The sequence below is a fragment of the Bos javanicus genome, chromosome 4 (genome assembly GCF_032452875.1).
Source record: "Bos javanicus breed banteng chromosome 4, ARS-OSU_banteng_1.0, whole genome shotgun sequence".
Lineage (NCBI taxonomy): Eukaryota > Metazoa > Chordata > Mammalia > Artiodactyla > Bovidae > Bos > Bos javanicus.
Window position 1 is genome coordinate 42,702,466 of NC_083871.1, and position 17,420 is coordinate 42,719,885.

Here is a 17,420-nt window from a genome sequence, read left to right on the forward strand (position 1 = left end):
TTCAACTACGAGAATCATTACTAAAATGTTCATACTTTTTAGTCAGACCATCCTTCCCTTTGGCTAGCAGCAGCTACTAGACTCACTAATGGAATATTTTCTGTATTTACAAACGCATATTTTGACCTGTTTCCTAAAAATATTTTAAATTGTTCACATTTTGAAAGGGACATTTTAATTCTAAATGTTTAAAATTGGGAAGATCTTTTAGTTTCCCTTGCCAAATTGAAAATAAATTTAGCAAACAAAAGCAATATCATGTTTTCATCATCACAGAGTGAAGACTTCCAGAAATCCATGAAGCATTAAGAACACTAGCAAAATAAGTCAAAATGTTCTTTTTCAGAACTCTAGAAATTAACTAAAGGCTTACAGCAGCCTAAGAATTATTTATCCAGGAAAACTGGCTAAATTTCATTAAGAACAAAGATCTTTGGCATTTTAATTTTCCTTAATCCCTCATCTCTCTCCCCAACTCTGTATAGGCTTGAAAATCGATAATCTCATAACTATGATATCTGAGAAAACCAGTATCATAGTGGGCAGAATGGGTTTGGAATATCTCCAAAGTCTCATCCTTATGGAATTGTTATTATTTGACCAGTGTAGCTCCTCGCTGAAGAGTTACATTGTCAGAGTTTGTCCTTATTTGACCTAACTTAGAGCTCCCTTTGTCTCATGCCCAAGAAAATTATTGAAAACAATGTTTTAACATCACAGGTACCAGAGGTGGTGTTAACCATACAGTGTTCATGAGCTGGTCAGTGATGCCATCCAGCCATCTCATCCTCTGTCGTCCCCTTCTTCTCCTGCCCCCAATCCCTCCCAGCATCAGGGTCTTTTCCAATGAGTCAACTCTTCACATGAGGTGGCCAAAGTATTGGAATTTCAGCTTCAGCATTAGTCCTTCCAATGGACACCCAGGATTGATCTCCCTTAGGATGGACTGGTATCTCACCAAAAAGGGAAAACAGATAAAAAATATGAATTATAGAAATGAACCAAATAGAAATTTTGGAGTTGTAAAGTACAGTAACCAAAATGATAAACTTATTAGAGTGGCTCAATGAGGAGTCAATCAGTTAAAGACAGTTTCATTGAGACTCAGTTAAAGACAGTTTCATTGAGATTATACAGAAGGAGAACAGAAAGAAAAAAAATAATAAAAAACAATGTAAAGACTTGTAGAACAGTGAAAAACCATCAAGTATATCAACATATATCCAAGAGAAGTCCTTAAAGGAGAGAAGAGAGAAAGCTACAGAAAGAATACGTAAATAAATAATGACTGGAAAATCCCTAAAATGGATGGAAAACATTAATATGGGCATACAGGAAAATCAATAAATGCCAGCAAACTTATAGCTTGGAGTAGGATGATAAGAAATGGAGAGAAGTCAACATATTTGAGAGACAATTAAGAAAAAAAAACTTTTGATGAGTTAAATATTTAGTATGAAGAAAGAGTAATTATGAGAAGACCCCACAGTTCTTTGTACCTGTGTAATGTAGCAGTTATGTTTTTCAATGTAATTGTCAACTCTTTATCCTCCCCTTACATTAGCATATAGGATCCTTGAAAGTAGATACACTCTAGTTTGTCTTTCATAAGTACTGAGACATATTGCACATAGAAGACATCTAATACATACTTGATAATGTGTTGGATTGAATTAAAAAGAAAGCTCTCAAAAACTATTCCAAACATTATTCTCCACAGATAATAATTTCAGTGCTTCTAAATATTATAGACTGGAATAAAACTAAGAAATTATTTATTTCACCTGATTGTTAGGCAGCTACTGAGGCTGACATTTGGCTATACAAAAATGTACATAATTTATTGACCCTTGTTCAAAGACACTGTGAGCTGCCCAGCATACCTTAACTGTGTTTAGCTTTAGTTATTGATTGCATATTTTAGATTGTCAAAAAATTAATTTCATAATACTGAGCCTATTTTATTTTATGATATCAATATAAATTTAGATTGTAAAAAGTCATTAATTCAGCATATGCATCTAAACAGAGGTTTCATATAATGAAAGTTAACATTAAGGAAGTATCACTGTGCAAATTCAGGTTGGTCAAATAGGTTAAGTAATTATGAGAGAGAAAAAAAAAAGCATGCCTGAGACCTCAATCTACATTTGCCATTAAGTTGCAAAAAGATGAACTCTTGACAAATCACTAGTGCTGACAGTGTAACCCTCTTCTCCTTCCAACACATAATAATACAAGTACCTCACTTTTTTAAAAGAAAAGATGAAAGCTTTAGGTACTAATAATGTATCTTGAATTTTTTTTTACCTAGGAGATTGGTCTTTTTTTTTTAACAAAAAATTCATTTGTGTGTTCTCTACAGTATAGACAGTGGCTTTAGAAATAAAGTGGTGCAAATTTACAGTGAAAAAGCACTTCAAAATATCACCATAGTTTCACTGCATCACTAGAATAATCTCTATGACTCTTTGGGATCATTTGCATCTATGATGGTTCTTTTGATAATCAGATTTTCTAGATACATGAGTATATGAGGCATTTGTTTCTTTCCAGGATAAGTTTCCCCTTTGATTAAAAATTTAAGAATGGCCATAATCATATAAGACAGCGGTGCATCCACTAGTGAAGTGTTAAAGCACCATTTGCTTTTGTCTTCTTTGGAAAAGTAAAACCCTCTGTTTCTTGAAGTCTTTGTTTATAAAGCCCATTTGCATTGCAAAATAGATATGGAGTAATTGGACCAGAAACCTTTAAAATTGACATAGAACACCTTATCTACCACTTTTTGAGGTTGTTCTGTCATGAATTATATTTGAATATGTCAGAGAAAGCATTATTAATGTTTAATAAGAATTCAGTTCAGTTCAGTCGCTCAGTTGAGTCCGACTCTTGCAACCCCATGGACTGCAACACGCCAGGCTTCCCTGTCCATCACCAACTCCTGAACCTTGCTCAAACTCATGCCCATTGAGTCGGTGATGCCATCTGACCATCTCATCCTCTGTCGTCCCCTTCTTCTCCTGCCTTCAATCTTTCCCAGCATCAGTGTCTTTTCCAATGAGTCAGTTCTTCACGTCAGGTGGCCAAAGTATTGGAGTTTCAGCTTCCAGCATCAGTCTTTCCAATGAATTTTCGGGACTGATTTCCTTTAGGATGGACTGGTTTGATCTCCTTGCAGTCCAAGAGACTCTCAAGAGTCTTCTCCAACAACACAGGTCAAAAACATCAATTCTTTGGTGCTTAGCTTTCTTTATAGTCTAACTCTCACATCCATACATGACTACTGGGAAAATCCACAGCTTTGACTAGACAGTACTTTGTCGGCAAAATGATGTCTCTGCAATTTAATATACTGTCTAGGTTGGTCATAGCTTTTCTTCCAAGGAGCAAATATCTTTGAATTTCATGGCTGCAGTCACCATCTGCAATGATTTTGGAGCCCATATAAATAAATTCTCTCACTGTTTCCATTGTTTCCCCATCTATTTGCCTTGAAATGATGGAACCAGATGCCATGATTTTTGTTTTTTGAATGTTGAGTTTTAAGCCAACTTTTTCACTCTCCTGTTTCACTTTCATCAAGCGGTTCTTTAGTTTTTCTTTGCTTTCTGCCATAAGGGTGGTGTCATCTGAGTATCTGATCAATTACTTCTTGAATTATCACAATATTCTTGGACATGCGCATGCTCTAGCTCTTTACCATGTTAGCACTTGGATACATCTTTGTTGTATATAATCAGATAGTATTTTAAGCAGAGGAAATGCTTAAGAAATAAGACTCTACATTATGAGTAGCTGATGGATGAAGAGGGAAAACAGAGAAAAAAAAAAAAAACAAAAAACAGGCTGAATTCAGGCAACTGGGAATTGAGATTTGGAGAAATGATTCAGGGAATAGGTGCTGTGTTAATAAAATCTGAATCAGGAAGAAAATAATTCTCAGAATACTTGCTCTGCATTAAAAACATTTATCTTCTGAGAAACTGAGCAGATAGTTGAAGTATTTTAATTACTTTTTTCCCCTGCATAAACTGTGATTCTCTGAATTAACACCTCATTGACATCAAGCCACTCAAGACCATTGGATTTGTTCAGATTACACACACACATGCTCACACACACATTCATATGCACACACATAGACATATGCTAATATACCTGTTTAGTTCACAAATAATGCAAAAATTCCAAAGTTGTGTTTATGGGTATATTTTTTTAGTACACAGCAGCTAAAGTTACAATAATGGGTCTCATTATTCTCTAACCGAGATACTATCCTTTGAGCACATATTTACCTAGATGCTTCATTTATTTTTCAGCAACATCCACTGTTACATTGGGTAAAATAAAAGCCAGTCGATTCAGGAAGATGCCATGTGATTTTTACAAAACCATCTAGAGAAAACATTGTGGGGCATGGCTAGACTTCGTGTTTTTCAGGCTCTTTCCAGGTATGGATAATGGATTTTAGGCATGTCTTTTGTGTAAATATACTTTTGATAGAATGGTAGATGGCTGGGTTTTCTTTGATTCTCTTTTCTTGCTCTTCCTTACTCGCTATGAGAGCTTTTGGCAGTATCCGTCGACCAAGAAATATGTATGGAATTGGTTTGTATTCAATTGTACTAAGAACTCTATGGAGAACTCTTAACTAGTATGAGGCATGCATTGCATTCTATTGAAACTCTTCTTTATTACATGGGACCTCTCAAACCAAAGATGATTACTTTCTATTGTCCTTTTGGGCAAGTAAAGTGAATGGCTTCATAGTCTCTTATGGTGATAAATCGGTGATGCCATCCAACCATCTCAACACCAATTCAATGGATATGAATTTGGGCAAACTCCGGGAGATGCTAAGGGACAGGGAGGTGTGCTGCAGTCCATGGGGTTGCAAAGAGTCAGACATGACTTGGTGACTGAACAACAGCAACAACATAGTCTCTTATTCATCCATTTAGAATCGAAGTAATGGATAAGATATTCTCAAAATGGGCACTGTCCTACACTGCTAATACCATGGTACATAGGTACAACCTTCCTTGGGGTGCAAATGTCTGCATAATTCAAAGCTCAAAAATTGCCTTTATCTTTTGCCTCAACAATTCCACTCTTGGAAATTTGTTACAAGGTAAATATATCAAAACTGTATTCAATGACATATGCATAGGATGCTAATCAGAGTGCTATTTATAATGATTAAAAAAAGGGAACCATTCAAATATCCAGTATTGATTAAATGGCTTCTAGTAGACTGTAGTATATCCATGCAAAGATATGCTGTGCTGTGTGCTGTGCTTAGTCACTCAGTGCTGTCCGACTCTTTGTGACCCTATGGACTGTACCCCACCAGCTAGGTAACCATTAAAGTTTATCTGTGTGCGTCCATGCTAAGTTACTTCAGTCGTGTCTGACCGTGTGCAACCCTGTGGATCGTAGCCCTCCAGGTTCCTCTGTCCATGGGATTCTCCATGCAAGAATGCTGGAGTGGGTTGTCATGTTCTCCCCCAGGGGATTCTCCTGACCCAGGGATCAAATCCACATCTCATGTCTCCTGCATTGGCAGGCAGGTTATTTACCACCAGTGTCACCTGTGAAGCCTGAAGTTTATCCATGTAAATATTATTTTCATTGACCATAAAAATGTAAAGATGCATTGATGGAAACGATTTAGGTAACAAAATAATGTAGATATTTTATATTGTCTAATTTTGCTTCTTTGTATTTTTTTTAAAAATTTACTATAAATAATAGAATTAGATTCTAGTTAAGTGACAGATAATTTGTTAGAATAAGGAGATCTGGTTTATAATTGGTCTGAAACCAAAAATTGGAGGGGTCTGGGAAATAGGAACCAGAGTAGCAGGAACAATCTTAATTAGATAGCATCACCTCTCCTACCTTTGCTACTGTAACAAATGAACTCTATACTTGTATCACTCTTATCCTTGCATCACTCAAGATTAAAATTCCCAGGAAAGGGTATTGTTAGCCTAATTGATGCCATTTCTCCAGCCCTGGCAGGTTAGAGAAATGTAAAGAAACTGAGACTATTCTACTTTCCTCTTTTGGGATTGAGTGATAGAAAATAGGAATTACTGTTTCAATAAGGTTTTAGACAATGGGAATAAAAGTTTCTCCAGAGAAAATCAGGGTGGAATGAGTAGATACCTGACATTGCCCCACAATGGCATATGTCTACCACAATAATTTATCTTGAAAATAAAAAGTTACAGCCCCCCAGTATACAACTTATTTGACATTTATGATATATCTAGAATTGTTACTTGTTTAGAGGGTCAAAAATAAATATTATGCTGTGCTTATCTTTCAAAAAGAAGCATCAATTTAAAAGTCTACTATAACAGGAGATAGAAATTTTTCCCCCTTTTACAGGAAAATAGGATATGCATTATAACATCATTTATCAATATCTGTCTGTTTATCTCAGGAGATCCACTGCTTTCTCTCCTGCAATTCATCTCTGAACTTGGAATATAAATACTCAGTGTGTCATTGTTGATAATGACATCTCAGAAAAGCCCTGCTAAGCTATATCATTTTAACTCTTCATTTGGAAGGAAAGTCATGTTTATGGAAGCTATAAAAGACAATTGGTAGAAATGTAGTTTTGCTAACATCATTTGAAAATAGCCCTAAAATATTTTCACCATCTGCTATGTTGCAGAGACCATGAGTTATTCTCCAAGAAGATCCTCTAGATTTGACCTTGAGAACCCTCGTCCATCTGCTCCAAATTAAAGCTAAACTAGTTAGTACCTGGGTACTTGGTTCAGAGCCAGTATTTCTCTGGGATGCAACTGCAAGGTTGATGTGATTTGAGATGACTTTTTTTGTCATTGGGTTTGATGTAATATAAAGTTAAGAATATAATTACAGGTAAAATGTAAGTAAGAGTTTGAGTATGAAATTAATCTCTGTATTTTTGCTTGTCTTTTGTCTTCCTTAACTGTAACATGGTTATAAAAGCCTTACAGCTAAATAAAACTTTTACCAATTAGTAAAAATGTATTTAGTGTGAGCATTGATGAAAATGGCTCTGAGAAAAAAAGGCTTATTTTTGTGTCAGATATTTTGAGCCTCTAAAACTTCCCAGATATTTATATTTTCAAAAATAGAAAGTTTCTAACAATTTATATGGTTTTAATTTTAATTTAGTCCCTCTGTATTAGAAATAGTTGTTTTCCCCTAGAACTCTTTTATGTTAGAATGTATGGAAGCAACATTTTAAATATGTAATTTACACTGTTATCATTTTGATTTTTTAATCCAGAGAAATCTGATGTAATTCCAACTCTTCAGAGTTCTATGACAGATATTTTAGCATACCTGCAAGCTGTCTCTTATTTGTTCATACAGAGGGCTGAGATCCTTTGTTCTCAGGGAAGATTTCTCAGGAAGGTTCTCAGACTTTCCTCATCCCAGGAGATAAATCATGATTGCTTTAAGCCAGTTTTGATAATTCCATTCCCTTTTGTTAGTGATATATCTGGTAGTGATGATCCAGTTCTGGTCAATGAAACATAATGTAGATCTTGATAGCTTCTGAAAGGGACACTTTTACTCAAAAAGAGGGGCTCCAGAAGAGAAGGTTCTATTTTCCCTGCTACTTCATTCCTTATGACTGTGGTTGTAGAAGGATTTGGTATTTGGAGTTGAGGCAGCTATCTTATAACTGTGAGTTTAAAAGATCTACAGAAAAAGGTGAGAATAAATAACAGAAAGATAAAATGAACCTGAGTTCCTGATAACATGCTTGAACCACTATGGCAAACCTTGAAACTAACAACCTTCAAAGTTCTTGTTATATGAGAGAATCAAATATCTTTATTGATCAAGACACATAAGTTGAATTTCCTTCTATTGTAGCTGAATTTACCCTAACGGATATATATCCTAAATATCAACTGAATCATACTATCAGTTCAGTTCAGTTCAGTTCAGTCGCTCAGTCATGTCCGACTCTTTGCGACCCCATGAACGCAGCACGCTGGGCCTCCCTGTCCATCACCAACTCCTGGAGTTCACTCAAACTCACGTCCATCGAGTCGGTGATGCCATCCAGCCATCTCATCCTCTGTCGTCCCCTTCTCCTCCTGCCCCCAATCCCTCCCAGCATCAGAGTCTTTCCAATGAGTCAGCTCTTCGCATGAGGTGGCCAAAGTACTGGAGTTTCAGCTTTAGCATCATTCCTTCCAAAGAACACCCAGGACTGATCTCCTTTAGGATGGACTGGTTGGATGTCCTTGCAGTCCAAGAGACTCTCAAGAGTCTTCTACAACACCACACTTAGAAGCATCAGTTCTTCGGTGCTCAGCCTTCTTCACAGTCCAACTCTCACATCCATACATGACCACTGGAAAAACCGTAGCCTTGACTAGACAGACCTTTGTTGGCAAAGTAATGTCTCTGCTTTTGAATATGCTATCTAGGTTGGTCATAACTTTCCTTCCAAGGAGTAAGCATCTTTTAATTTCACTGTGGCAGTCACCATCTGCAGTGATTTCGGAGCCCTAAAAATCATACTGTAAGTGGTTTTTAAATTTCATGTTTGACTTTCCAATATCCATACTTTATACCTGTATGTTGATTTTTACATGCTTGATGCAACTTTTCATACTTGAGTTGACAACTATTTGAGCTATTGTTTCATGAAGTTTCCTTTTAGCCTAACATTTAAACAGTGTAAACAGTGTTACACATCCATACTTGTGTGATTATTTGAATATTTTATTATATTCTCCCCATTTTACCAAAATTAATAGGAAGGAGAAAAGTGAAAGCATTATAAATACCTTGTGAATAGAAATGTTGATCTATAATCACATTGTTGATTACAATATAATTGAGATAAATATGAAATAATTAGATATGCCAAATACATGTACTTTTCACCTTAATCTGATGTCTGTTGGGCTAAATCCAGTTTATCTTTTGTTCATTGATGAAGTAGAATTAAGCAAAAGGTAATATGTATTGTGAAATATTGGGGTACATATTCAGATATGGTATTTAAAGTCAAGGAGTAAATCGATACTTTATGATTATATTTAGCTATCTAAAATTGGAACTCACCTTTGGTTGTTATTTTAACATAAAACTGTTGAACATTCATTGTGTGTTCAGGTGTTGGAAATCTAATAACAAGCAAGATAAAATATGATGCCTCTTTTCTTTGAATTTTTAACCTAGTGGGGTTACAATATAAACTATATATGGAATAGATTACATATATTGAATTATTTAGCTGGGTGTTATGAAGGATTGTGCATTATTGTCGTTACTGTAAAAGCAGACCTTGCTTAGTCTATGGGGATGTGTGAAGATTTATCTGAGGAAGTGGTATTTAAACTGAAATTGAAAGGATGAGTAGGAATAAGACCAGAATAAGGCAGTTCAGAGGAGGAAGTTTATTCTAGAAAGAGAGATGGCAGATTTGAATGCTCTGAGACCTACAGGAAATCCAATGTGGTTGAAGAATCAGGAAAGAAAGGAAAGAATGGAATGGTGCCAGCTGGGGCTTGAGAGGCAGGATCATTCAGGCCTTTATGTGTCTAAACATAAATGGGAACATGGAAAACTTTTAAGGAGTGTAGTGTCATAATTTTGTTTAAAAAGACTCCTTGCAATATGTGTAATCTAAAGTGAATTTGAGGGGAGCAAGTGTAAAATAAGAAGACTAGATATGTGACTTCTGTGTTAATCCTCATGAAAGTTGAAAGTGTAAAGAGTTTGGAGGCAAAGAAGTAGATCGGTTTAAGAAGTATTTCGGGAATAAAATTAAGAAATTTGGTCTTTACATGAATTAATGTGTAATTTATCATCCAAACTGGAAAAACTTGAGAATAAAAATTATTTCTCAAGTCCCATTTAAATAAGCATTAGCTGGGACTGTTTTGGGTAAACCAGGACATACAGTCATCTCTGACCATAGGAGCTAGTGGAGAACAAGGAAAGACTAAATATAAAACCAAATCCCTTTTCAATATGTAAATTTCTGGCAGTAATTACCTTTGACCCTGGCCAATCTCAGATACCACATGAATTCTTGTGTTGCGTGTTAATTTATGGAATAGAACACATTAGATTCTGATAGCTTATTTTCCTGATACTTTTGCATCTCCTGCTTAGACTTTGCCTCAAGGGTTTAATACTTCAGGACAAAAACGTAGTACTTCTAAGATTTTAGATTTGAGCAAGCTCTTTTTTGTATAACGTGTCTCTTAGCCCTTATTTTTGAAGTCTCTTTGACTTTGTAATGGAGAAGAAATATGTGTCAAATGCATTAGTGATTCTTTTTCCTAGGTGTGACTGTCATTTAGGGGTCAAATTAAGACCATTCAACTAGAGCAGTGACAACTATAGAATCTAGCCTTTAACCAGCCTCCTCTCTAGAGATTTATAGGGAAGTTACTGAGAATTTCGCTTAATTATATAAATTTACAAAGTATTCCTGCCTTTGTGTATTGTCAAGGATTAAATGTAGTCACCCTGTCATGCTAAGACTTTACTGCTATGCCAACTATTTTTCTTGTCTTATCTCTCTCTGGCCTCCTATCCATAAGCGCACTCTGCTAATTGTATTCAAAAACATTGTTCCTCCTATTCTCTCTTCTGTTTCCAAGTAATTAAGTAATTTTGAAGAAATGACAGTTTTATTTTTGTGTTTGGATTTTTTCAATGAATAGTATCTTCTAGCTAATTCTCTTATTGTTGATACCATCAGTTTCTATGATTTAACTTTCTCTTACATCAACTGTATAATAGTCTTTACTACCAGAATTTAAAAAGGAGAAGTTACTTTAAAAAAGAATAGATATCAAAGAATATGTATTAGAACCAAGTAACTGAAAATAACATGAAAGGTAATGTGGTTTAGAAAGAAAGTGGCAATAACAGCCTTCAATCTGCCAAGGAAAATGCTAAATCTGATACACTGTAAAAGATCTCTAGTTAAGCAGCAGATGATTCAGTGACTTGATAACTTTGAAAGAGTCATGTTTTCCCAAATTTGTATAAATAAACTTGGTATTTCTCTTATTAAATAATTAGAGATATTTTCAGCTAATCCATGTATTAATAAAATTAGTATTAAAGTTCATTAAACTGTAAGGTCTTGATATTCTAAATCATCAAGGAAAAATTCATGTATACATTTATTCACTTATTCAATATGTATTGTTTGACTGCCTTCCTTGAGTCAGAAATCATGTTAAGTGTTAAAGGAACAAAGGTAAGTAAGATACTCTCCTGGCCCCCATAGGAACTTGCAATCTAGTGTGTTAAATAGGTACAATTAAGTGTCGTGCGTGTTCTAGTAGAATCTCTCAAAGGTATGGCTACTTTAATCCATATGGTCAGAAAATAGCTGTATAGGGAAGCAGATTTGGACTTGAAATTGATACTGGGTATTTAAACAAAACACTTTATATCTTTTCTCTGCTAGGAAGATATGTGTTCAGCATTTTGGGATCTGGTTCACACACATGGTTAAAAGTAACTCTGTGATCTCATGCAAGTCATTGAACTTTGAGTCTTAGATTTCTTCTCTCTAAAATGAGAGCTGTGAATAGCTACAGGATCTTTTTCTTGTGCTAAAAGTCTTATAATTCAGTATTTAATGTCATGTTCTACTTTGTAATATTAGAATGAGAAATATATGAACAGAGAGTTCTACCACTAAATCTTCAGCAGAATTTTTTTCCTGTGGTGAGATAGAATGGCTACAAGTATTCTTTGAGTAAAAAGAGAACATTCTGTGTCAGTATTTGTATCACCTATGACACTCATACTTTGCTTTTGACTCAAAAACAATTTCTCATCAAAAGTTTTCAAGACTGACATTGTTAAAGCTGCATGCACAAGATGTTCTTAGTACCTTTGCTTGGATACCTAATTAGGAGATTTGATACAATTTTTTGGCCAGAACACTATCTAAAAGTTAAACTAGATTTAAAATGTGGACAATTCTTTTATCCAGGAGATATGTGACAGAAAACTAGTGTCTTAATAAGAACTTTAGTCCTTACTATTTTTACTATTTTTAAAATAAATCTTATTTATAGACATAGTTCTCTTATTGGCAGAGATTTGGCTTGTATTGGCTGTTTTTGATTTAAGAAACAAAAGGATATGGATTAGTGTGGAGAGGTGTTTAGCACAGATAAATAGGGATGGTAATATTCTTTTTTTTAAATTTTATTTTATTTTTAAACTTTACAATATTGTGTTAGTTTTGCCAAATATCGAAATGAATCCACCACAGGTATACATGTGTTCCCCATCCTGAACCCTCCTCCCTCCTCCCTCCCCATACCATCCCTCTGGGTCATCCCAGTGCACCAGCCCCAAGCATCCAGTATTGTGCATCAAACCTGGACTGGCATCTCGTTTCATACATGATATTACACATGCTTCAATGCCATTCTCCCAAATCATCCCACCCTATCCCTCTCCCACATAGTCCATAAGACTGTTCTATACATCAGTGTCTCTTTTGCTGTCTCGTACCCAGGGTTATTGTTACCATCTTTCTAAATTCCATATATATGCGTTAGTATACTGTATTGGTGTTTTTCTTTCTGGCTTACTTCACTCTGTATAATAGGTTCCAGTTTCATCCACCTCATTAGAACTGATTCAAATGTATTCTTTTTAATGGCTGAGTAATACTCCATTGTGTATATGTACCACAGCTTTCTTATCCATTCATCTGCTGATGCACATCTAGGTTGCTTCCATGTCCTGGCTATTATAGACAGTGCTGCGATAAACATTGGGGTACATGTGTCTCTTTCAATTCTGGTTTCCTCAGTGTGTATGCCCAGCAGTGGGATTGCTGGATCATAAGGCAGTTCTATTTCCAGTTTTTTAAGGAATCTCCACACTGTTCTCCATAGTGGCTGTACTAGTTTGCATTCCCACCAACAGTGTAAGAGGGTTCCCTTTTCTCCACACCCTCTCCAGCATTTATTATTTGTAGACTTTTGGATCGCAGCCATTCTGACTGGCGTGAAATGGTACCTCATAGTGGTTTTGATTTGCATTTCTCTGATAATGAGTGATGTTGAGCATCTTTTCATGTGTTTGTTAGCCATCTGTATGTCTTCTTTGGAGAAATCTCTATTTAGTTCTTTGGCCCATTTTTTGATTGGGTCATTTATTTTTCTGGAGTTGAGCTGTAGGAGTTGCTTGTATATTTTTGAGATTAGTTGTTTGTCAGTTGCTTCATTTGCTATTATTTTCTCCCATTCTGAAGGCTGCCTTTTCACCTTGCTAATAGTTTCCTTTGTTGTGCAGAAGCTTTTAAGGTTAATTAGGTCCCATTTGTTTATTTTTGCTTTTATTTCCACTATTCTGGGAGGTGGGTCATAGAGGATCCTGCTCTGATGTATGTCAGAGAGTGTTTTGCCTATGTTCTCCTCTAGGAGTTTTATAGTTTCTGGTCTTACATTTAGATCTTTAATTCATTTTGAGTTTATTTTTGTGTATGGTGTTAGAAAGTGTTCTAGTTTCATTCTTTTACAAATGGTTGACCAGTTCTCCCAGCACCACTTGTTAAAGAGATTGTCTTTAATCCATTGTATATTCTTGCCTCCTTTGTCAAAGATAAGGTGTCCATATGTGCATGGATTTATCTCTGGGCTTTCTATTTTGTTCCATTGATCTATATTTCTGTCTTTGTGCCAGTACCATACTGTCTTGATGACTGTGGCTTTGTAGTAGAGCCTGAAGTCAGGTAGGTTGATTTCTCCAGTTCCATTCTTCTTTCTCAAGATAGCTTTGGCTATTTGAGGTTTTCTTGTATTTCCATACAAATTGTGAAATTATTTGTTCTAGCTCTGTGAAGAATAGGGATGGTAATATTCTAAAGGAATTTAAACTGTCTGATTTCAGTGACAAATCCTAAAAAAGACAGACTAGCTTTATTGGCTCATTTATCAATTAACAGTAAATAAATAAGTAAAACTATGGCTTCTCCTCCCTAACTGACTCTTCAAGCTTCCTGATACTCACCCTTGATGAAGGTACTTAACTAGCTGACCACTAGAAGTGGGAGATTTTTGTCTAAAGGGTGTGAAGGTTTGACGTGAAGGTTCATGGTGGATAGCAAAGCAGTTTATACTTTGTAAAGTCTTCTCACAACATGGAAAATAATAACATGTTTTGCTAAACTAGCTGAAAGAACCTATATAAGTGACAAGACAAAGTATTTTCTTTTAAAAAAGCGTTCTTGTGTAGCTGCAGTACAATTTTGATTTGGCTGCCAATAATACAGAGTAACAGGAATCCAAAGGATTCATAAACCCAGTTGCACATTTGTTGGAAACACATTTTTTTGGGAAGAGCAAATTGTAATAATTAAGTAGGTGAGCCATACTGCTTTATCAAGCCAGCCCTACATAAAAATGGATAAAATGAAGCCAGGACAAAATGAGTTTTCTCAGTGTACCCTATTGCTATTTTTGCAAAGTACTTTTAAATTTCAGATTCAGGGTTTGTAGACTGATCCAACTTGAGCCTTTCACTTTAAATTTATCAGGCAGTGTAAGGAAAGCATACTTAAGCATTAGGCTTTACAAAACAAGCAAAGAAAATAGCTGAATCCTAATTGAATTTCAGCAAGTTTTTTCTTTCTTTTCTGAGTCTGTGAATAGAGTTGAACTATATACTTCTTTTTAGGACAGGTATTACTCTCATGAAAAAGTCAGAATAGCCATCTTCTCAATGCACACATTGTTCATCCAACCCATGTGAGAAATTAAATAGGGAGTAATGAGAACAAGGAAACAGGAAAGACATGAGAGAAAAACCAGGAGTTTCCTGGCTGAACGTGCTGTTAGGGTGCATCTGCATTTTTTAAAATCACAGACTCATACATCAATTTTTAAAAATAATCGAAAAATTTTGAAGCAGTTTTAGGTTTTATAAAAACTGAGCAGAAAGAACAGAGTTTTCATCTTTTGCATTTTTCAAAAGACAAGTTAATGTCTGAATTTCTACTCAATGGAAACAAACTATCTTATATATAGTTTTTTAGGTATTCACCACAAGAACCACATTTTTTTCTAAGTCATCTGTGTACAGTCTAACTGTGATATTTCTATTTTCTCTTTTTATGTTCCAATAGCAAAAAACAGTGATGTGTTGACCTAGAGCACAGGATGATACACTTGTGGTCAACAATGAAACTATAGTGTGGATTGCAAAAGTATATTAAATTGTGGACCAATAGTATAGGCTATACAGTTGTGAATAATCATGAGCCAATAATAGGAATGGTACGGTTATAGTAAGTCATGGGCCTAAAGTATGGTCTGTATATTTGTAATTAATCATGAGCCAATTGTACTGCAGTTGTAATCAAATATTATGAAAGAAGAAGCTGGAAAGAAAGGACTTAACATTTTATTGGGTACCTGGTTTGTGCCTGGAAATGTTTTGTGAAGTTTACATTATATTTTATTTAATTCTCACAGAAAAGGTTTTATGATTCCTATGAGGATAAGATGGAAGCTAAAGAAGGTTAAACCTTTATAACTGATCTCAGAACATTTTGCTATCCCCAACTTGGCTGTGAATTTCTTCTCTTCAGTGTGCTGTAGATAACCATTATTAATCAACGATGATTGGCACATAAGGTAGAACCTAATCTTAATCCCAGTGCATAAATTTCATTTCTTTGATAATTCCACAGCTTCATCAAATATTTTTCCCCTTTTTGCAACATTACTTCAGACATCCATGCTAGCTGGAGCAGGTCCTTATTTGGGTCTATGAATGCTTGATACTTGTTGGCCTGTTCTCTCCTAAATATTAGATGTGTAACTACAGTGTGCCCCCAAATACTCTCCAAAACCTGTCTCTTTAACTTGTGTAACAAATAATCAATTCTTCTTCTCAGTATCTTTTGAGCTCGTATGTAGGAAGGGACAGTCTTATAATGGAAGATCTAAGAAGACACGGCTGAAGCGACTTAGCAGCAGCAGCAGCAACAGTTCTTTACACAACCCTCAAAGCACATCTCAAAGTTAGCACTGACAGCAACATTTATTTCTGAGCTTTCTCTCCATTCTATAACATGACCAGCAACATCTTCTTAAGAACTTACAATGACATAGAACCTCTTACTTTGTGGATTTTAAAATGCAGTTTTATCCTTGAATAACATCTCATGCTCGTCAAATGAAAGTGCTAAATGAAAATATGTCCTGCCGTAACAATAAACAAGAAATGTCGCAGTCATCAATGATTTCTGGCCTCCAAATGTGAATAAGGATTCCCAAAACTGTGATCCAGCAGGTGCCCCCACCCTCATGGTGATTTTTGAGGAGCTCAGACTGGGGCAGTGAATGCAAGAAACAGCCACCTGCTACATCCTTAAGGTGGACAAGGAAATAGGATTTGGCCCCAGATAACTGAGGTACATATGAATGGAATGAATTCAGTGAGCCCAGAGGCTTGCATCCTCTCATACAAAGAACACTAAGTTTCTTAACTTGATATCTGATTTTTCTTACTGCACAAAAGTCTCTGATGTTCAGACTGCCAGTTCCCTTTGTTATAAAATTGTATATAGCCCAATCTCCCCTCCACCTCCTTGGAGCAGCTCAGAGCTACTGAGTCTCATGGGCTCGGAGTTCTAAACATTCCCATCAAATAAACTCTACTTTCAGGTTGTGACTAATCTTTCAGTCAACAAAAGTATAAGCTAAGTAACAGAATTTGTTATGTAAATACCTCTTAAAGCCTCCTTTTGAAATACACAATTAGTTAATATTATACTTGCACCGGAGAAGGCAATGGCACCCCACTCCAGTACTCTTGCCTGGAAAATCCCATGGATGGAGGAGCCTGGAAGGCTGCAGTCCATGGGATCGCTGAGGGTCGGACACAACTGAGCGACTTCCCTTTCACTTTTCACTTTCATGCATTGGAGAAGGACATGGCAACCCACTCCAGTGGTCTTGCCTGGAGAATCCCAGGGATGGGGGAGCCTGGTGGGCTGCTGTCTATGGGGTCACACAGAGTCGGACACGACTGAAGTGACTTAGCAGTAGCAGTATACTTGCATAGGACTGTGATTTCAAGATAATCATTCCTAGGCTCAACCATATGGCATCCCTTAAAATCCATCTCTGATAAAAATCTGGAGTCCTCATTGCTTTTGTAATCCATAGACCACATTATTTTCCTTCTTTTAACTATGTGTGCTTAGTTGCTCAGTTGTGTCCAACTCTGCAACCCATTGGACTGTAGTCCACCAGGCTCCTCTGTCCTTGGGGGTTCTCCAGGCAAGAATACTGGAGTGGGTTGCCATGCCCTCCTCCAGGGATCTTTCCAACCCAGGGATCTAACCCAGGTCTCCCACCTTGCAGCTGGATTCTTTACCGACT

General features: G+C 36.0%; 1 protein-coding gene across 12 annotated transcripts in view; it reads left to right on the forward strand.

Moving 5' to 3' along the window:
- MAGI2 (membrane associated guanylate kinase, WW and PDZ domain containing 2) overlaps positions 1-17,420 on the forward strand; it is a 1,471,158-nt gene that overhangs the window by 355,568 nt on the left and 1,098,170 nt on the right. The gene's annotated exons all lie outside the window — the stretch shown is intronic.